The sequence below is a fragment of the Adiantum capillus-veneris genome, chromosome 6 (genome assembly GCF_014529385.1).
Source record: "Adiantum capillus-veneris isolate H3 chromosome 6, ASM1452938v2, whole genome shotgun sequence".
Lineage (NCBI taxonomy): Eukaryota > Viridiplantae > Streptophyta > Polypodiopsida > Polypodiales > Pteridaceae > Adiantum > Adiantum capillus-veneris.
The window spans coordinates 42529009-42547392 of NC_140936.1; the positions used below are offsets into that span (position 1 = coordinate 42529009).

At 41.7% G+C, this 18384-nt stretch overlaps 1 pseudogene; it reads right to left on the bottom strand.

The window, feature by feature from the left end:
• Positions 1–10494: 10494 nt before the first annotated feature.
• Positions 10495–17380, bottom strand: LOC147455415 (uncharacterized; annotated as a pseudogene).
• Positions 17381–18384: the final 1004 nt, after the last annotated feature.

Below are 18384 nucleotides of genomic sequence, written 5' to 3' on the forward strand. Positions count from 1 at the left end.
TTTCTTGCATTATGCCCACAAGTTAGGAGGGATTTAACAAAGGCAGTTAGCACTAGGAGAAAGGTAAAAGAGAGTTTTCCTGTTGTAAAAATTGCACATGCTGAAATGAATGAGGACATTACACCGGTGCTAGACTGTTACATCAAAGGGAGATTGGTTAGGAAAGGTCTAGTGGATGGGGGTGCACAAATTTGCATCATGACAGAGGGACTCATGCAAAGACTAGGCATGCACATCCATGAGACACCTGAAATCAAAGTCAAGATGGCAAACAATAGCAAGGCTAGGTGTGTAGGCATTTGTAAAAATGTCTTTGTAGAGGCCTTTGGCATTAAGAAAGCGGTGGATTTTTATGTTATGTCGACCAAGGGAAGTGGTTATCCATTTATCCTAGGAAGACCATGGCTAATGAAAATGCGAGCTTTGCAGGATTGGGAGAGTGGGAAATTAATTTGCAGGAATGACAATCATAAGAAGGTTGTCTTTGACATGAAGGAGCAACGCCAAGAGGAGCTCCATGAAGAATCATCTCAAAGTGAGACGGAAGAAGGTTGGACCGATAGCACTTCAGAAGAAGAAAGTAGCAGCAGCATTACTGAAGAGGAGTCTTCCATCAAAGTCATGGGGGTAAGGTTTAAGCCAAGCAACCAAGAGACCTCTTGTCAAGGCTTGGAGGAGGTAGGTCCTCAAGAGAACGAAGGTGTTCAAGATGAAGGGATGCTGGAAGGTATGCTATCAACAACACTTACAAAGGATGAAAGAGAGGAGTTCAAATGTGTGCTAAGGAAGTTTCCTAGGCTTTTCGCTAAAGACTACACCGACGTGCGTGGGGTAGATGTTGTTCAACACAAGATTGAGTTAAAGCCTGAGGCCACACCTAAAGCTCAGAAGCTACGAAGGCTAGGAGTTATAAAGGAGCAGGCTCTACTCAAGGAGGTAAGAAAGCTTCTAGCAGCAGGTTTCATTTATCCAGTGGAGAATTCAGAGTGGGTCTCTCCTGTTGTTGTCACTCCTAAGAAAAACGGAAAGTGGAGGGTGTGTGTGGATTACCGTCCACTCAATGAGGCAACAAAAAGAGATCACTTTCCCCTCCCATTTCAGGATGAGATACTAAATGAGGTAGCTGGTAATGAGAAGTACACTGTGTGTGATGGCTACTCAGGCTACTTTCAAATAGGTATCACATTGGAAGATCAATTGAAAACAACCTTTATCACTCCTTGGGGTTGTTATGCTTTTAGAGTCATGCCATTTGGTCTGACAAATGCTCCTGCAACATTCCAACGTTTCATGAACATGGTGTTTCAAGCATTCTTTGGAAAGTCAATTAGGGTGTTCATTGATGATTTTTGCATTTATAGCTCAGAATCATTACATCTACAAAGGGTAGAAGAAGGTTTAAAGAAGCTCTACGACATGGGAGGTCAACTCAACCCCGACAAGTGCCACATAGGTGAGGATGAAGTGATCTTGCTCGGTCACAAGGTTTCCTATAAAGGCATTGAGGTGGATCCTTCAAAGGCAAAGGCTCTTATTGAGCTCCCATCACCGAAGAGTCTTAAGGAGGTCATCTCTTTCATTCAGAAGGTGAAGTATATGTCACGCTTCATTCACTTAGCCTCGGAGTTGCTTCATCCTTTGCAAAAGTTGACACAACAAGTAGAATTTGCATGGTCTGATGAGCTTGAAGAGTATTTTTGTAACATTAAAGTCATTTTGTCAGAGCTACCAACACTCATGCCTCCTTGTTGGGAGTACACATTCTTTGTTAGCTCTAGTGTTGGAAGGGAAACAATTGGTGCTGTGTTGCTACAACAAGATCCCCACAGTACAAGGATGCGACCCATCTACTTTGCTAGTAGGGTCATGAATGCTTTGGAGAGAGACTACACAGAAGCAGAACTCATGATGCTTTCTCTCATGTTTGCGGTGAGAAAGTTTAGATCCTACCTACTACCAAAACCTTTTGTAATTCTCACTACAGAAAATTTGTTCCCTTGGGTGTCATCTCAAATGAATCTTAGTACTAGGATCTCAAAGTGGATTATGGAGTTGCAAGAGTTCCAATACTCTTTCAAGGTAGAAGATAGTGTGCGTGCACAATTGGCAGGGATTCTCACTTATAGGGTACATGAGAAGGAAATTAAGGTGCCTCAAGTAAAGACCCTACCATTGCCACCACCAAAAAGTATTCCTAATGCTTTTACTTTGTTCTTTGATGGAGCTTTTCGTCGAGCCACAGGAAAAGCAGGGGGAGGGCTAGTATTGCTCAACCCAAGTGGAGAGGTGGTCATGAAAGAGAAGGTCAATCTACCAGGTTCAACTAGCAACAATGAAGCAGAATATGACACACTACTTCATGGTTTGAAGATGTGCATTTGCCAAGGGATAAAACGTCTCATGGTAAAGGGAGATGCACTTCTCATTGTTAAACAGATTTTAGGCATTTGGGCGTGCAAGAATGAAAGCTTAAGGACAAAAGTTCATGCCATTTGTAAGATGTTTAATCAGTTTGAAGAAGTGCAACTATATCATATTCCGAGGAAACAAAATGAAGATGCCGATTTACTTGCACAACAAGACGTTGCATGTGTAAAGAAAGAAGTGTAGGTCATCATGGTGGCAGCAGCAGTCAAGCAACCGAGATACCAGGGATTGGAGTCATTGGCTCCCATCATTGGCTACATTTTGGAGGGTGAGTTTCCACAAGACTTCACGAAGGCTCAGAAGAGGAGACTCATGAAGAAGGCAAGCATGTATCTCTTCCTAGAAGGCTCCCTCTATCAAAGAGGGAGGGATCAAGTGTGCAGAAGAGTACCAACTATCAAGGAAATTCCAGCCATTCTAAAAGGTTTTCATGAAGAGGCATGTGGTGGTCATTTTTCCCAAGAATCAACTATGAAGAAGATTTTGCTTGCGGGGTATGTTTGGCCAAGCTTGCATGTGGATGTTCAACATTGGTGTAAAAGCTGTCACAATTGTCAGATAAATGGAAATAGAAGGTTGGTGCATGGCCCGAGGCAAATAGTGCTTGCAAATGGACCCTTTGAAAAGTGGGGCATTGATGCTATGGGTCCTCTGCCTAGGACAAAAAATGGTAAACTCTACATTCTAGTGGCTGTAGACTATATGACTAGGTGGGTGGAAGCTCAAAGTGTGGCAAGAGTGAATGAGAGGACGGTTAGCAAGTTTGTGTACACTCACATTTGTTGCAGATTTGGCACACCTTTGGAGATTGTTTTTGATAATGGTCCAGGGTTTAGGAAGGGCTTGCTCACAGAAGTTTGTGAAGAGCTTCACATTCTACATCGTCATAGCACACCATACTACCCACAGTCAAATGGTTTGGTGGAGAAGGCTAATGGTGTCATTGCAGGAATCATTAGAAAGATGGTGCAAAACAAGACAAAATTATGGGATGACTTCTTGGATGGTGCCTTGTGGGCATATCGAACCACATATAGGGAAGCCACGGAGTTCACACCATTTCACTTGGTCTATGGTCAAGAGGCTTTGCAGCCTATCGAGCTCAACATTCCAACAATGCGACTTCATGGCAAAGGAGCACAAGATGATCAAGAGGTATGGATGGATCGACTTCTTACGTTAGTGGAGCTTGAGTGAAAAAGAGAAGCAACATATGAGTGCTACAAGAGGAAAGCCACACAAGCGAAAGAAACGCACGACAAGAAACTGAAGGACAAAGGCATCAAGGAAGGAGAGCTTGTGCTAAGGTATGACAATCGACTTGACAATCGTTTTGATGCCAAGTTTGAAACAAGATGGCAAGGGCCATACATAGTCAAGAAGGCTTTCAATTCAAGTTACTATCAGCTTATGGACTTGAATGGTAAAGAGCACTCCAGGAAAGTAAACGGGTATCGCTTGAAGCCCTATTTGAGTCGCCTTCTACCAAAGGATCTACCAAAGATTTGTCCAAAGGCCACTGTCTTATGTAAGTATTGTTACATGAAGCATGAGTGTAACTCCAGCCAAAATTCTGAGGGGCTAAACAATGAAGATCTCGTCAAGGACTCTGAAGCACTCTCTTTGGAAAAGATGCTCTATGATGGTACATGAATATACCATCATCCAGGGGGAGGGCTAATGATAGCCGTTTTTTCGGCTCTTTGTAATTGCCACAGTGAGTTACCTCACCCTACAAAAATCACCCAAACACTGTGGCTATCCCTGACATTTCACTGTACATAGGCGTGTGTGAGTTAGGGGGCTTTTCCCATATCTTCTTAAAAACCCTCAGCTAGCTAGTCACTGGGCTAGGTGAGCCAAAAAATAAAAATAAAAAAAATAAAAAAATAAAAGTATATTATGGCCTCTTTGTGTGTAAATATTTCATTGTATATATGGCCTAAATATAGGGATTTTTTATAATTATTTTGGTATTTTATTTAAATATTTCTACTTAGGTGTGTGTTTTATTAAACCTATGTACACCTTCTTTTATCCTCTTACACCATAATTATTTTATTATTTTATTTTTTTTATTTTTTATTTGCCAATATGTACATACTCTAACCTCATATTTTTCCTTTATACAAATCACTCCCACATTTTCACCCTCACCCTCGTGAAAACAAAAAATTGATTTCTACTCATTGGTCAAGTTTATTATATTATTTACTTGCATACCTTTTCCTCTTTCACCCAAAATAATTCAAAAAGGGACCATATCATATGATTCCAATATCTTTCCATATCCATAACTCCTCCATATTTTTATTATTATTTTTACTCATTATTCTAACACCATGTGCTCATTGAGCTAAAGTCCATGAATAGTCCATACACTAGTCCCACCATGTATATATTTCTTTATTCACCAATAATCCTCCTCCATGCATGTGTCAAGGGCAACTTGGATGCTTTGTATTATGATATGACAAAGGAGGGGCTCACTCTTGGATGCATTGTACAAATTCAACAAAGGAGGGGTCCACTAAAAGACTTTTGCAAGCATAAAAACAGGCTTTTTGGTGAGAATTTTGGCACCTATCTCCACTCCGAATTTGGAGCAATGGTCAAAAGAGAAAATGTAGCCCACGCTCTGAATAATCACCTCAAATTTTTTCATGATTTTTGGAGCTACCAGAGGTGAGCTATGATTTTTTGAGTGGACCCCAGTCTGCCCACTTTTTTCACAAGTAGCCCATAGTCTTCTCTCACCTCTTTCCACACTTCTACACACACACACACACACACACACACACACACATTTCTCTCAATCCCTCACTCAAACCTGCACCTTCAATGGTTTCTCTCACCTTCTTCACCATTAACCTCCCCACTTACTCCCATAGCTCTCATATGAGCTCTCCATGTACATACACCATCTCTATGCCTCTCTCTATTATCTCCAAAGTACAATTCCATCTTACTCCTTATATATATACATAAATTCAGCATGTGTACCATGCTTAACCTCTGCAAATCAAAAGATCTCATCAACGGAATTACCATTTTCATCACGATGATCAACCTTCGCAGCGGTGGCGTAAAGAAGAGAAGACGAAGAAGAAGATCGATGGTCATTTTGAGAACCTACACAAGTAAGTCCAAAACTTCTTCAAGCTTCACCATCACAAGGATTTGTTCACTTCATTCAACCATCTTACTCCAACCATCCCACCCATTCTACCCATTGTAAATATATCATTAACTTTCTAGTGATTACTAACACTAACCACTAACATACTAACACAAAATAGCCATTGACCTAACCATAAAAGACACCTCACCTCAAGACATGTGTATAGTAACTCTCTCTCTCTCTTTCTCTCTCTCTCTCTCTCTCTCTCTCTCTCTCTCTCTCTCTCTCTCCCTCTCCTTACTTACTTTCACCTTATCTACCATCAATAATGCTCTCTTTTGAGTCCACACCCATGACTCAAGCAGACAAAGAAGGCCCACAATGTTTTGATATTCAAAAAAATCATAATCTTGATTTGTTAGCTTGTAAATTAGGATTTCCAATAATCCTAATGAGGGGTCTCTAACCTATAAATAGGCCCCTCTCCTTCTTGCAAAACAACCTCCAATATCTCACATAGCACCCCAACACTCTATGCGTGAGGAGAGACTTAGGTGTAGCAACCACTTGTGAGCTTCACTCTTGGTGTGAGAGAAGCCTTCAAGCTACACATTGCAAGTGAGAGAGCGTGAGTTCCACAAATCTCAAAACCACTATTGTATATGCTCCTTCATCATCAATAAATTGAGGTTTGGTGCATCAAAGGCGTGATTCGACGTTCAAATCTTCGTCCTTCTATTTGTGCAATACGGTTTGGTGAATTCAAGGTGACTTGTGTATTTTGAGTTTTTATCGGTTGATCTTGATTTAAGGAAGTGTTTTAGTGTGTTTTTCATTGCCAATTTTGTGTCCATTGTAAGAGGGTATTGTGGTGAGAGGTCTCCCACACCCTAAGACAGTGTGTGTGTGTGTTTTGGCAATGTTTAGCAATCACTAAGCATTGAGTGAGTTTTGTACAAGTTCTACGATAGCATCATAACGAACCATCTCCATTTGCAAGTCACAAATAAGGTATTACGCAAGATCCTTTTCTCTCTCTCTCTTCCCTTTGCTCTAGCTCTCTCTGGTCCATTTTGTGTGTGTCTTGGTGTGAGGTTGCTTGTGTGTGTTGTGTGGTGCATCTTCTTGGTTGTGCCAAAATCTCTCTTGCGTCCTAGTTCGCATACCATAACTAGGTGGTGCCCCTATCTTGTTTGGGTTTGGCTATGGGTTTGTTGTTGTGTTGTGCTTGTGGTTGCCCCAGCCCCAATTGAGCAGCACGGGAGCCTTGAGGGGTGTTTAGAGGTCGCCTCTCTTGTTGCCCGTCCCGGACCGCCTCAGCATCTCGCGAGAAGCTTGACCAGAAGGCCCGCACTAGAGAGATGGTCGTTCCTGGAGGCACTAGAGGCAAGACCTTAGAAGCGCAAGAGCGCCTTGCGGAAGGGAGCAGCAAGGGAGGGAAGACCAAATGGGGACAGCTGGATACCACGAAATGGGAAAGAAGGGTGGGCTCTCCAACCTCGAGCAGTTTGGCGGTAAGGTAGCTGAGGAGAAGGCAGTGCCATTCGATGAGTAAAATATATAGGACTCAATAGAAAAAATGTCCCCAGTTACATCATCAGTGCATATTGTATCTTTTTGCTGTGCTCGATGGGAATTACAATCTTAGTCTACTACTAGTAGTAGTTTTTCGGCTGCAGATTAGCTTAATTAGTGCACATATTGTATCTTTTTGTTGTGCTCGGTGGGAATTGCGATCTTAGTCTTCTACTAGCACTAGTTTTTTGGCTGTGGATTAGCTTCTGTAAACCTAAAGCTCTTGCTTTTGTAATTAAAACTACCATATGCTATTTAACTTTGCAAGTCTTTTAGTTTGCTTTCCAAAAAAAAAAAGAGAGAGAGCTAAGTCAGTCTCCATCATTATTTTTTTGACATCTCTCTCTCTCTCTCTCTCTCTCTCTCTCTCTCTCTCTCTCTCTCTCTCTCTCTCTCTCTCTCTTTGTGATCTGTACGTGCTTCGGCATAATTTTTCTTTGTCGGAAAAAAAAAACGATGGAGATTGGCTTAGCTCTCTCTCTCTCTCTCTCTCTCTCTGAGAGTTTTTTTTAAAAACTGAGAGAGAGAGACTGGCTTAGCTCTCTCTCTCTCTCTCTGTCTGTCTCTCGCTCTCTCTCTCTCCTCTCTCCTCTCTCGCTCTCTCTAGATTGAGAGAGAGAGAGAGAGAGAGAGAGACTGGCTTAGCTCTCTCTCTCTCTCTCTCTCTGTCTATCTCTCGCTCTCTCTCTCTCCTCTCTCCTCTCTCGCTCTCTCTAGATTGAGAGAGAGAGAGAGAGAGAGAGAGAGAGAGAGAGAGAGAGAGGACTTCCAACACCCACATCTTCAAATTGGTTGTTCGTGGTATCATAAAAAAGGATGTATAAGTGCATGTGCATGAAGATGGTACCTTGGAAATCAGTGGGGAGTTCAAGAATGTGAAAGAGAAAGGACCCGTGACATGGTATGCCACAGAGAGATCGCTTGGCCGATATGTTCGACAATTTCAACTTCCTGATAATGTCAAATTGGATGATGTGAAAGTTGTAGTTGAAGCTGGTGTGCTAACCGTCACTATCCCTAAGAGACACCAAGTGAAATCCGTCGCCAGAAATGTGCCTGTTATAAGCAAGCTTTAACAAACCTTGCTACTTATTTAATGTGCTACTTGCTGTTGTTGCTTGCTTCATCAGAAAAAATGTAAAAAGGAAATGGTATAGTGGCCGTCAATGTGCGTCTTTCTTTGTTAGAAAAAGATGGAAAATGCAATGTGCTAGTCGAGGATATGCCTACAAAATTTTTAAGGGTGTGTTGGCGCCGCTCATGCACATATGTCCGCACCCAACAATTTCCAAGGAGAGGAATATCAACATGCCATTGTAATGGTTCCAAGTGTTCTAGCCCATCAAAGGAAACACTCTACCCAAACCTTGTTCAAAGGGTTTTGTCGATCAAAAATTTGTGGTTGATTTACCATTAAAAATAGTTGCAATCTTGAATTAATTTTTTGTTGTTGTGCTTGAAGTCACCTAAGATATCATGTTTGGTTTTTTTTTTTGTATATGTGCCTTGCCGTATATCGCTCGTTTTAGGGATTGCTCGGAAAATCTCGCTCGAGCTTAGAGATTCCTCCAAACAAAGCAGGGACAAGTATGGGTTCCCAAACGAGCAACATCAACAAAAAAGTCAGTAATCACACAGAAGTGGGTCCCAAAGGAAACCAACAAAAGTAATGTTACTGCACCGCCGATTGAATTCTTCCAATTCCTCCTACACTTACAGTACAGTTAGAAGAGAACCCACTCTGAGGAACAATGCCAAATACGACAACCAACAACAAGGCTAAAATACTTCCAATAGATCAGTAAGCCTTCCAAAAATCTCTACAACCTTCAATCAGGCAAACTGCACAGAAGCTTCAACAAAAATCACATTGCTTAGAATACGAAGCTTCACCAACAAATGCCAATAAGAAAATTGATTCTACCCACATCTGGCACATCATAAATCTTTTCCATGCATTGAATATGTATGCATAATAGGGCTACACTACAAGGCCTACATAGGCACAATTTTTGATTGCCCAAGCACAACACATACCCTTGGTGATACCCTGTCATCAAGGAGGACTCCAAATAGGAGGGGGTGAGGCATTCTAAATGCGGACCTAATATTATGAATATTAGAGGGAAATGTTTTGTGAGTTGTATTGAATTTTTGCATTGGTTTATGATATTTTTTGACGAAATTCAAAGTATATGCCCTCATAGTAGAGTTACAAGAGGAGTACGAGGACAAGAGCCATATATGAGCCCCTAGGGACATGTGTACAGTGTACATAGCATTTAGATTTCTATTAACTTAATTTTGCTTTTTGACTTGAGCTAATTTTTTGTTTTATTTTGTTATTTTTTATATTTTTTTAAAAAGACAAGAAAAATCCATAATCCAGATGAAGAAAAGACTGAAGAGATGTGGAGCCCTACAAAGCAAAGAAGGTCCAAGAAAGTAATGACTCTTCACGAAGCATGTCTCAAATGCCATACACACAATGGGTAATGATAGAGGTGAGAAAGGGATGCCGATCAATCTTCGACAACAACATGAGGCCAAACGTGACTAAGAATGGTCATCAAACTCCAAGATGGCCTACGAGAACAAAGAAAGTCGGTGATCAACTAAATAAAAGCACCCATGAAGTGTAAAGTTGCTATTAGACACTTCATGCGACTACAAGGCCGTGCACAGAAAGTAGATATTTATACTGTAAATCTTCTACTTGTGTGTGAATTAATGAATCCTAACAAACAAAATGGAATAACAGTACTGACAAGGAAAAAATGGGCAATAATGACATTTCAATCATCTATCATGATAGATGCCTGCAATAGCCACCAGGGATCAAGCCCAATTTTGATCATTATCATTGGTTCTACATGTAATTGGCAACAAAAGGTGCCAGATCTACCCATTAGTCATTCTCAAGACTGACATCCAAATACAAGCTCAAAGCAAGCCAAACTTTGTCAAAAGGCTGTGCATAGAGAGTACAAGCTAAGGGTTTCAAAAAAAAAAACAGTAACTCCTAGCCAAAGTTGCAATTTTTTCAAAGTTGAAGCAATGATAGACATCTACATACCTTGTACATTATGTATATGAGTTTTAGGGATAAATGGGCAACGATGATAGCTCATAGATAGTCATCTATCATGAATGATGTCAGATAAGCCCTTTTCATGCAAGTTACTAACTTGGGGAGTTAACTGGGGTTTGTCAGGCTTTAATTAAGTCATGTATCAAGTAGAAGTAGTACAATGATTTACACAACACACAAAAGCTAACAGTGGCAAATGCGGCTTTGATCACACTGATACAGGAACAAAGAAGTCCTAAATGACAAAGACTAGACACAAGGGTTTCACGTACAACTTGGACTAACGAAGTTGAAGGTTTAGCGAGACAATTTTTGCAAAATTCTTAGAAAGCTGCCATTGGTTCACAAGATTTGAAAGCAAATCATTCAATTCTACAAATTGAAGAAGTTGTTTCTCAAATTGAGACAGACACAAAATTGGCAGATGTTCGTCACATCAATTATGATTTTTGTAACATTTAAAGGCCTAATAACTTGTGTATAGTGGAAAATAGCATAAACATAGTGAGCATTTCATTAGAATAGATTCCTAATGATCATAGCAAGAATGCTTGGATAGAGAGAGCAACAAAAAGCATAACACCTAGTTAGATAAGCATCAACAATGCTTCAAAAGAGAGAGAAATTAAGCTATTGGCAACAATTGGGGACCGGATTTACATGGAGCCAATCCCCCCTCCAAAAGGCTTTTTATTATAGGTTTCCCCCATCAAGGGAGACATTTTACAATACAATACTTTGTGTTCCTTCAATATCTTGTTAGTGCATTTAATATGGAATCTTAAAGCACCATGCACACATGTATAAAACACAACATCAATTCCCTCACGGTTTCAGAGCCAAGACCTCACACACATTCGAAGATGGTGAGAGCTAGCGGGGTATGCGAGTAGATTGAGAGGAAGAAGGAGTAGTCTTATGAGAAAGAAGTATATCTCCTCACATAATCACTCATAATAGCTTAGCATAGCTTAGTAATTAGCATGGTAGAGGAGATGAGCATGCATTGAAGCTTGGATCTTGGTTGGATTTACATCACAAAGCCAAGAGTTGTTTGTGTAGGCCTCCCTTCTCACAAGCTTGGAGTAGATGATGAGCTTTCCATTAAAGCTTGAGAAGGAGAGAATGAGTCTCCTTACTTCACACATGAGATTGTGTGTGTGTGTGTGTGATAATACCTTGCCAAAATAAGCCCCCTCTCTCTCTTGGTCGACCCCTCTTGCAATTTACTCTTACTGGCACCCCATTAGACCCTACAAAGCTTAGCCAATCATCATTGAGAAGCATAAGAGATATCCTTGTGACATGTGTCCCCCTTTCCCCTTTTGTGAGAGATTTACATAATTAAATAATGCAATTAATCTCTCATTGGACCCCTTTGTCTTCTGGCCAATAGGAAGCAGGCAAGCCATTGGGCTGCGGAATACTCATTCGACCCCTTGGGAGACTGTCCAATAGTCTTCTAGAGAGCTTAATTCTTTTTGGTTATTTTATCAAGTGTTTTTAAATACATTAAACTAGATTTAATCTAGCCTAATTCTCATTGGTCCACCTCTATGGCCATCCAATAGGATTTGAGTGCACCTTGTGGGCAACTGGGCTAGGGAGCTGACATGTGTCTCCTATTCCCTTTGTGTAAAGAGAGCCTATGAGTGTGTCATAATAATCAATATCTAATTCTCCTAAATGATTTTCTCATATTAAACTGATCATTTAATGTGGGGAAGTGCCAAGGGAGAAAAAGCTAGAATATTGGTTAAGCTAGCAGACCGGCCACAGTTAGGGATCCAAAGGAGGGAAAATAGGGATCCAAAGGGGGGGCCATCTGCAAAAGAGCCATGTGAAACAATGGGCCAAAAAGACCCTAAGGCTCAGCCCATTAAGACTTCCAAAATGCTAAGGTTCCAAAATTCAAAGGTTGAGTCCAAAGGTCAACCCTAGGGAAAATTGGATGCTTTGTGTGTGCCCTAAAAGTCTTTGCACATCCCTACATGGGAGGGGGCGAGCCCCAAAGCTAGGGGATGAGAGAGAAAGCCACACACACACACACAGGCTCCCTTTACACAAAGGGAATGAGGGACACATGTCAGCTCCCTAGGCCAGATGCCCACAAGGTGTGCCCAATTCCTATTGGAAGACCCTTGAAGTGGACCAATGAGAATTAAGCTAGAGTAAATGTAGTTTAATTAATTTAAAAACATTTAATAAAAGAAACCAATGAGAAATAAGTCTCCTAGAAGACTATTGGGCAGTCTCCCAAAGGGTCCAATGAGCATTCAGGAGCCCCATGGCTTGCCTGATTCCTATTGGCCAGGAGACAAAGGGGTCCAATGAGAGTTTTGTTTAATTATTAAATTATCTAAAGCTCTCACAAAAGGGGAAAGGGGGACACATGTCTAAAGGCTATCACTTATGCTGCTTAATTCCTATTGGCTTGACCTGGGGAGGTCCAATGAGACAAAGGCCAGACCTATTTAGCAGCTAGGGCTCGCCCAAGAGAGAGGGGGGGCTGATTTTTGCTTGGATTGACACACACACACTCACACTTGACCATGTGTGAAGGAAGAATACTCTATCTCCTCCCAAGCTTTAATGGAGAGCTCATCACCTACTCCAAGCTTGTGAGATAGAAGCCTACATCAACACTCTCTTGGCATGTGGATGCAAATCCAACCAAGAGCCAAGCTTCAATGCATGCTCATCTTCTCTACCAAGCTAATTACTAAGCTAAGCTATGCTAATATGAGTGATTATGTGAGGAGATGTACATCTTTCTCGTAAGATACTTCTTTTTCCTCTCAATCTACTCTCATACCCTGCTAGCTCTCACCATCTTCGAAGGTGTGTGAGGTCTTGGTTCTGAGAACGGGGATAATTCAAGTTGTGTTTGATTAAGTGTTTTGCTTGGTGTATGAAGCTTCCATCTTCATTGCACTAGCTAGTCTTGAAGGAACACAAAGAATTGTATTGTACAATGTCTCTCTTGATGGGAGAAACCATAATACAAAGCCTTTTGGAGGGGGGACCGGCTCCATGCAAATCCGGTCCTCAACTGTTGTCAATAGCTTAATTTCTCTCTCTTTTGAAAGTATTGTCGATGCTATCTAACTAGGTGTTATGCTTTTTGTTGCTCTCTCCACCCAAGCACTCTTGTAATTCTCATTAGGAATCTATTCTAATGAAATGCCCACTATGTTCATGCTAATTTCCGCTACATATAAGATTTTAGGCCATTAAATGTTACATTGGTATCAGAGCTCAAGGTTTCTCTTTTCTTGCTCAAGAAGGGAGGTCCTCAAGCTAGCTACAAATGGTTGGTATTATTAATTGCCTGTGAGTAAGTAGAATAGGGATTTTTCAGCCTTGCAGTGCGCCTGCCTTTGTGCAGTTAACGGGGCATCACCGTCGAGAGCTATGGTCTTAATAGTGGAGTCCTACGGGGCTTGCCTATGGCTTAACCACTATTGAGCTATTAGAAGCTTGACAGGAGCCGGTGCTGTCTTGGTGTCGAAAGACCCTCTCTTCTACTCCTTGCAATTAATGGTATTCGAGCCGCGGGTACAGTAGCTTGAGTGCTTTTTCTAAAGGGGTAAAGAGGAGTAGCAACTAGGGCTTGAAGTGCCAAAGTACACCTAAAAAGTTTACACCTAAAAGTTGTTAGAATGGCTGAAAATAGTAAAGAGAGTGAAATTAATGTTGATAACTTTGATTTTGCTCATGAGCAAGCTACTAATGATGCTTCAATGCTTGTTAACTATCTTGTTTCTAGGCTTCAACAAGCCATGGGCAATCCATCTCTCCAAAGTGAAGTGCAACGGCAGCTCCGTGCTCACGGGATTCTCCAAGCTCATCACCATGACGAGAGAACACCTAGGAAGCCTCCTTGTGAGACTACCAAAAGAGGTCTCTCTCCGATTTGGGAAGAAGAAGAGAATCCATATGAAGGGCTCAAGAACTTACTTCTTGATGATGCATCTCCTTCCCAAAGGAGAACTCAAGAGCCTCCACCAAAGGAACGAGAAAGAAGTGAGTCTCCCGCCACCTCGGCGGAGATGGCTCCACGAAGACGGCGGGCTAAACGCTCTCCATCACCACCAAAGTGGAGGAGACCATTACACTCTTCTCCACGCCATAATTCAAAGAGGGATGATAAAAAGCAAGAGAAGAAAAAGGCGAGAAAGAGGACACCCTCTTCTCCATCTTCTTCATCCTCTTCCTCTTATGAAAGCTATGGTGAAGACGACAAAGATCAAGACAAGAAAAAGGCGAGAAAGAGGTCACCCTCTTCTCCACCTTCTTCAAATTCTTCATCTTCTGAAGAAAGTGATGGTGCAACTTTTGAACCATCAAAAAGAAGAGGCCATAGGAAATCCTATGCCGCATGGAAGAGGTCATCCAAGCTGAAGAAATTCAAAGAGGGAGGGAAGAGCATCTCTTTCCTTACCTATGATGGCACCTTCGGTGCTACAGACAAAGTTTTGGCCTTTATCCAGCAATTCGATGCGGCGTTTGGAGATGAGGGCTTCACGGAGTCCTCTAAGCTACGCCATGTAGCTATGCACTTTCAAAAGTCCGCCAGACAATGGTGGTCTAGCCTACGAGCCAACGGTGAAGCTCCATGAACATGGAAGGCTTTAAGAGCTTCCATTATGAAGCAGTTTTTGGCCACCGATGCCAAAGACAAAGTACTCACCGAATGGCGAAGCTTAAAGCTCTCTCCCAATGAATCCATCCACAAATATGTATACAAGTTTTGGGACCTACAACTCAAAGCCACTGTCTTCAAAAAGTTGGATTTTGGAGAGCAAAAGCAACAATTTTGTGCGGGCTTAACCGAAGAAATGGCGGAGTATCTAAACTCCCAAAGGCCACGTACCATATCGGCGGTAATACACCATACTATGGTGGCCTCGCGAATAAATTTCCAAACGGGGGGTAAAAGAAATAATAATCCCCCGGAAAACAAGGGTTCCAATGAACCTAAGGGGAAGGACAATGTCCAAAAGTCTCCTAAGGGCAATTCCAACAAAGCTTAAGAGAAGGGAGTTTACAAAGGAAAGAATAAACTCTCTCCTGAAGAGCTTGAGCGTTATCGTAAAGATAACCAATGTTTCAAGTGCGGCGAACAAGGGCATGCATCATGTACACGGAAAATAGAGCTCTTTATTGACTTATTGAAAGCTTGCATATGTACAATGGGTATGGTGTTACCCATCTCCTTAGCATCTATGTAAATATCTTTTTCCCTGACCCTAAAGTAGATTTTCCTTTCAAGGAATTTAACATTGGTAGCCATGCGATCAAACCGTGGTGCCCCTAGGATTACATCCTCGTGCTTGAGAGGAGAGATAAAGAAGTCCTCTTTGTCCACATAGCTTTGGACATGGAGCCTCAATTTTCCGATTAAGGGAGTGGCTAAAGCTTCTTGCCCCTTGAAAGCACCATCGGCGGCTAGGACATCTCCCATCTCATAGGCTTGGATGCTTAGCTTGGTGGCCAACTTTGTGGATATGAAATTGTAAGTAGAACTAGGGTCAAAGAGAATAAAAGCATCATGTTCTCTTACCTTTCCCCAAGAATGGCATAGAGGAGATCCTTTGTGGTGAGCTTCCTCTTCTTGGATTTCAACCAAGGTATCTCTAGGAGGCTCATGGCAAGTGTTCTTTTGTGGCAAGCGCGGCCGCATGCCCTTGCTCGCCGCATTTGAAACAACGGTTATCCTTGCGATAATGCTCATGATCTTTAGGAGAGAGTTTTTTTTTGCCTTTGTAAACTCCCTTCACCTTAGCTTTGTTGTTATTAGAATTGTCCTTAGGAGACTTTTGGACATTGTCCTTCCCCTTAGGCTCATTGGAACCCTTGGTTTTTGTGGGCTTAATATTTCTCTTAGCCCCTGTTTGGAAATTGATTTGTGAAGCCACCATGGTATGGTGTATGACTGCAGATATGGTGCGTGGCCTTTAGGAGTTGACATACTCCTCCATATCTTCCGTTAAGCTCGCACAAAATTGTTGTTTTTGCTCTCCAAAATCCATCTTTTTGAAGATAGTGGATTTGAGATGTAAGTCCCAAAACTTGTCTACATATTTGTGAATGGATTTGTAGGGAGAGAGCTTCAAGCTTTGCCATTCAGTGAGTACTTTGTCTTTGGCATCGATGACCAAAAACTGCTTCATGATGGAAGCTCTTAAAGCTTTCCATGTTCGTGGAGCTTCACCGTTTTCCCGTAGGCTAGATCACCATTGTCTTGCGGACTTTTGAAAATGTATAGCTACATGGTGCATCTTAGAGGAATCCGTAAGGCCCTCGTCTCCAAACGCCGCATCGAATTGTTGGATGAAAGCCAAGACTTTGTCCGTAGCACCAAAGGTCCCATAGTAGGTAAGGAAAGAGATGTTCTTTCCTCCCTCTCTGAACTTCTTGAGCTTGGACGATCTCTTCCACGCGGCATAGAATTTCCTATGGACTCTTCTTTTTGATGGTTCAAAAGTTGCACCATCATTTTCTTCTGAAGATGAAGAATTTGAGGAAGATGGAGAAGAGGGTGACCTCTTTCTTGCCTTTTTCTTGCCTTGATCCTTCTTGTTTGCACTATCACTTGCTTCATAAGAGGAAGAGGATGAAGAAGATGGAGAAGAGGGTGACCTCTTTCTCGCCTTCTTCTTCTCTTGTTTTCTATCATCACTCTTTGAATTATGATGTGGAGAAGTGTATGATGGTCTTATCCGTTTAGGAGGTGATGGAGAGCGTTTTTCCTGCCGTCTTCGTGGAGACATCTCCGCCGAGGTGGTAGGAGACTGACTTCTTTCTTGTTCCTTTGGTGGGGGCTTTTGAATTCTCCTTTGGGAAGGAGATGCGTCATCAAGAAGTATATTTTTGAGCCCTTTGTATGGATCCTCTTCTTCTTCCCAAATCGGATAGAGGCCTCTTTTGGAAGTCTCACAAGGAGGCTTCCTACGTACTCTCTTGTCATGGTGGGGAGTTTGGAGAATCCCATGAGCATGAAGCTGCCGTTGTACTTCATTTTGGAGGGATGGATTGCCCAAGGCTTGTTGAAGCCTAGAAACAAGGTAGTTAGCAAGCATAGGGGAATCATTACTAGCCTTCTCATTAGCAAAATCAAAGCTATCAACATTAATTTCACTCTCTTTACTATTGCCAGCCATACTAGCAATTTTTTTAGGTGTGATATTTTTAGGTGTACTTTGGCACTTCAAGCCCTAGTTGATACTCATCTTTACCCCTTTAGAAAATCACTCAAGCTCCTGTACCCATGGCTTGAATATCATTAATTGCAAGGAATATAAGAGAGGGTCTTTCAACACCAAAACAGTAATGGATCCTGTCAAGCTTCTAATAGCTCAACAGTGGTTAAGCTGTAGGCAAAAGCCATAGGCAAGCCCCGTACGACTCCACTATTAAGGCCATAGCTCTCCACGGTGATGCCCCATTATCTGCACGAAGGTCGGCACACTGCAAGGCTTAAAAATCCCTATTCTACTTACTCAATTGCAATTAATAATACCACCATTTATAGCTAGCTTGAGGACCTCCCTTCTTGACCAAGAAAAGAGAAACCTTATGCTCTGTTACCAATGTAACAATTAATGGCCTAGTAACTTGTGTGTAGTGGAAAATAGCATTAAAAAAGTGAGCATTTTATTAGAATAGATTCCTAATGAGCATCGCAAGAGTGCTTGGATGGAGAGAGAAACAAAAGGCATAACACCTAGTTAGTTAGGCATGGACATACTTCAAAAGAGAGAGAAATTAAGCTATTGACAACAATTGAGGTCCGGATTTACATGGAGCCGGTCCCCCCTCCAAAAGGCTTTGTATTATAGGTTTCCCCCATCAAGGGAGAAATTTTACAATACAATAATTTGTGTTCCTTCAATATATGGCTAGTGCAATGAAGATGGAAGCTTCAAGCACCATGCACACACTTATAAAACACAACATCAATTCCCTCACGGTCCCCCCCTCCAAAAGGCTTTGTATTATAGGTTTTCCTCATCAAGAGAGACATTTTACAATACAATACTTTGTGTTCCTTCAATATCTTGCTGGTGCAATGAATATGGAAGCTTCAAGCACCATGCACACACTTATAAAACACAACATCAATTCCCTCACGGTCTCAGAGCCAAGACGACACACACCTTCGAAG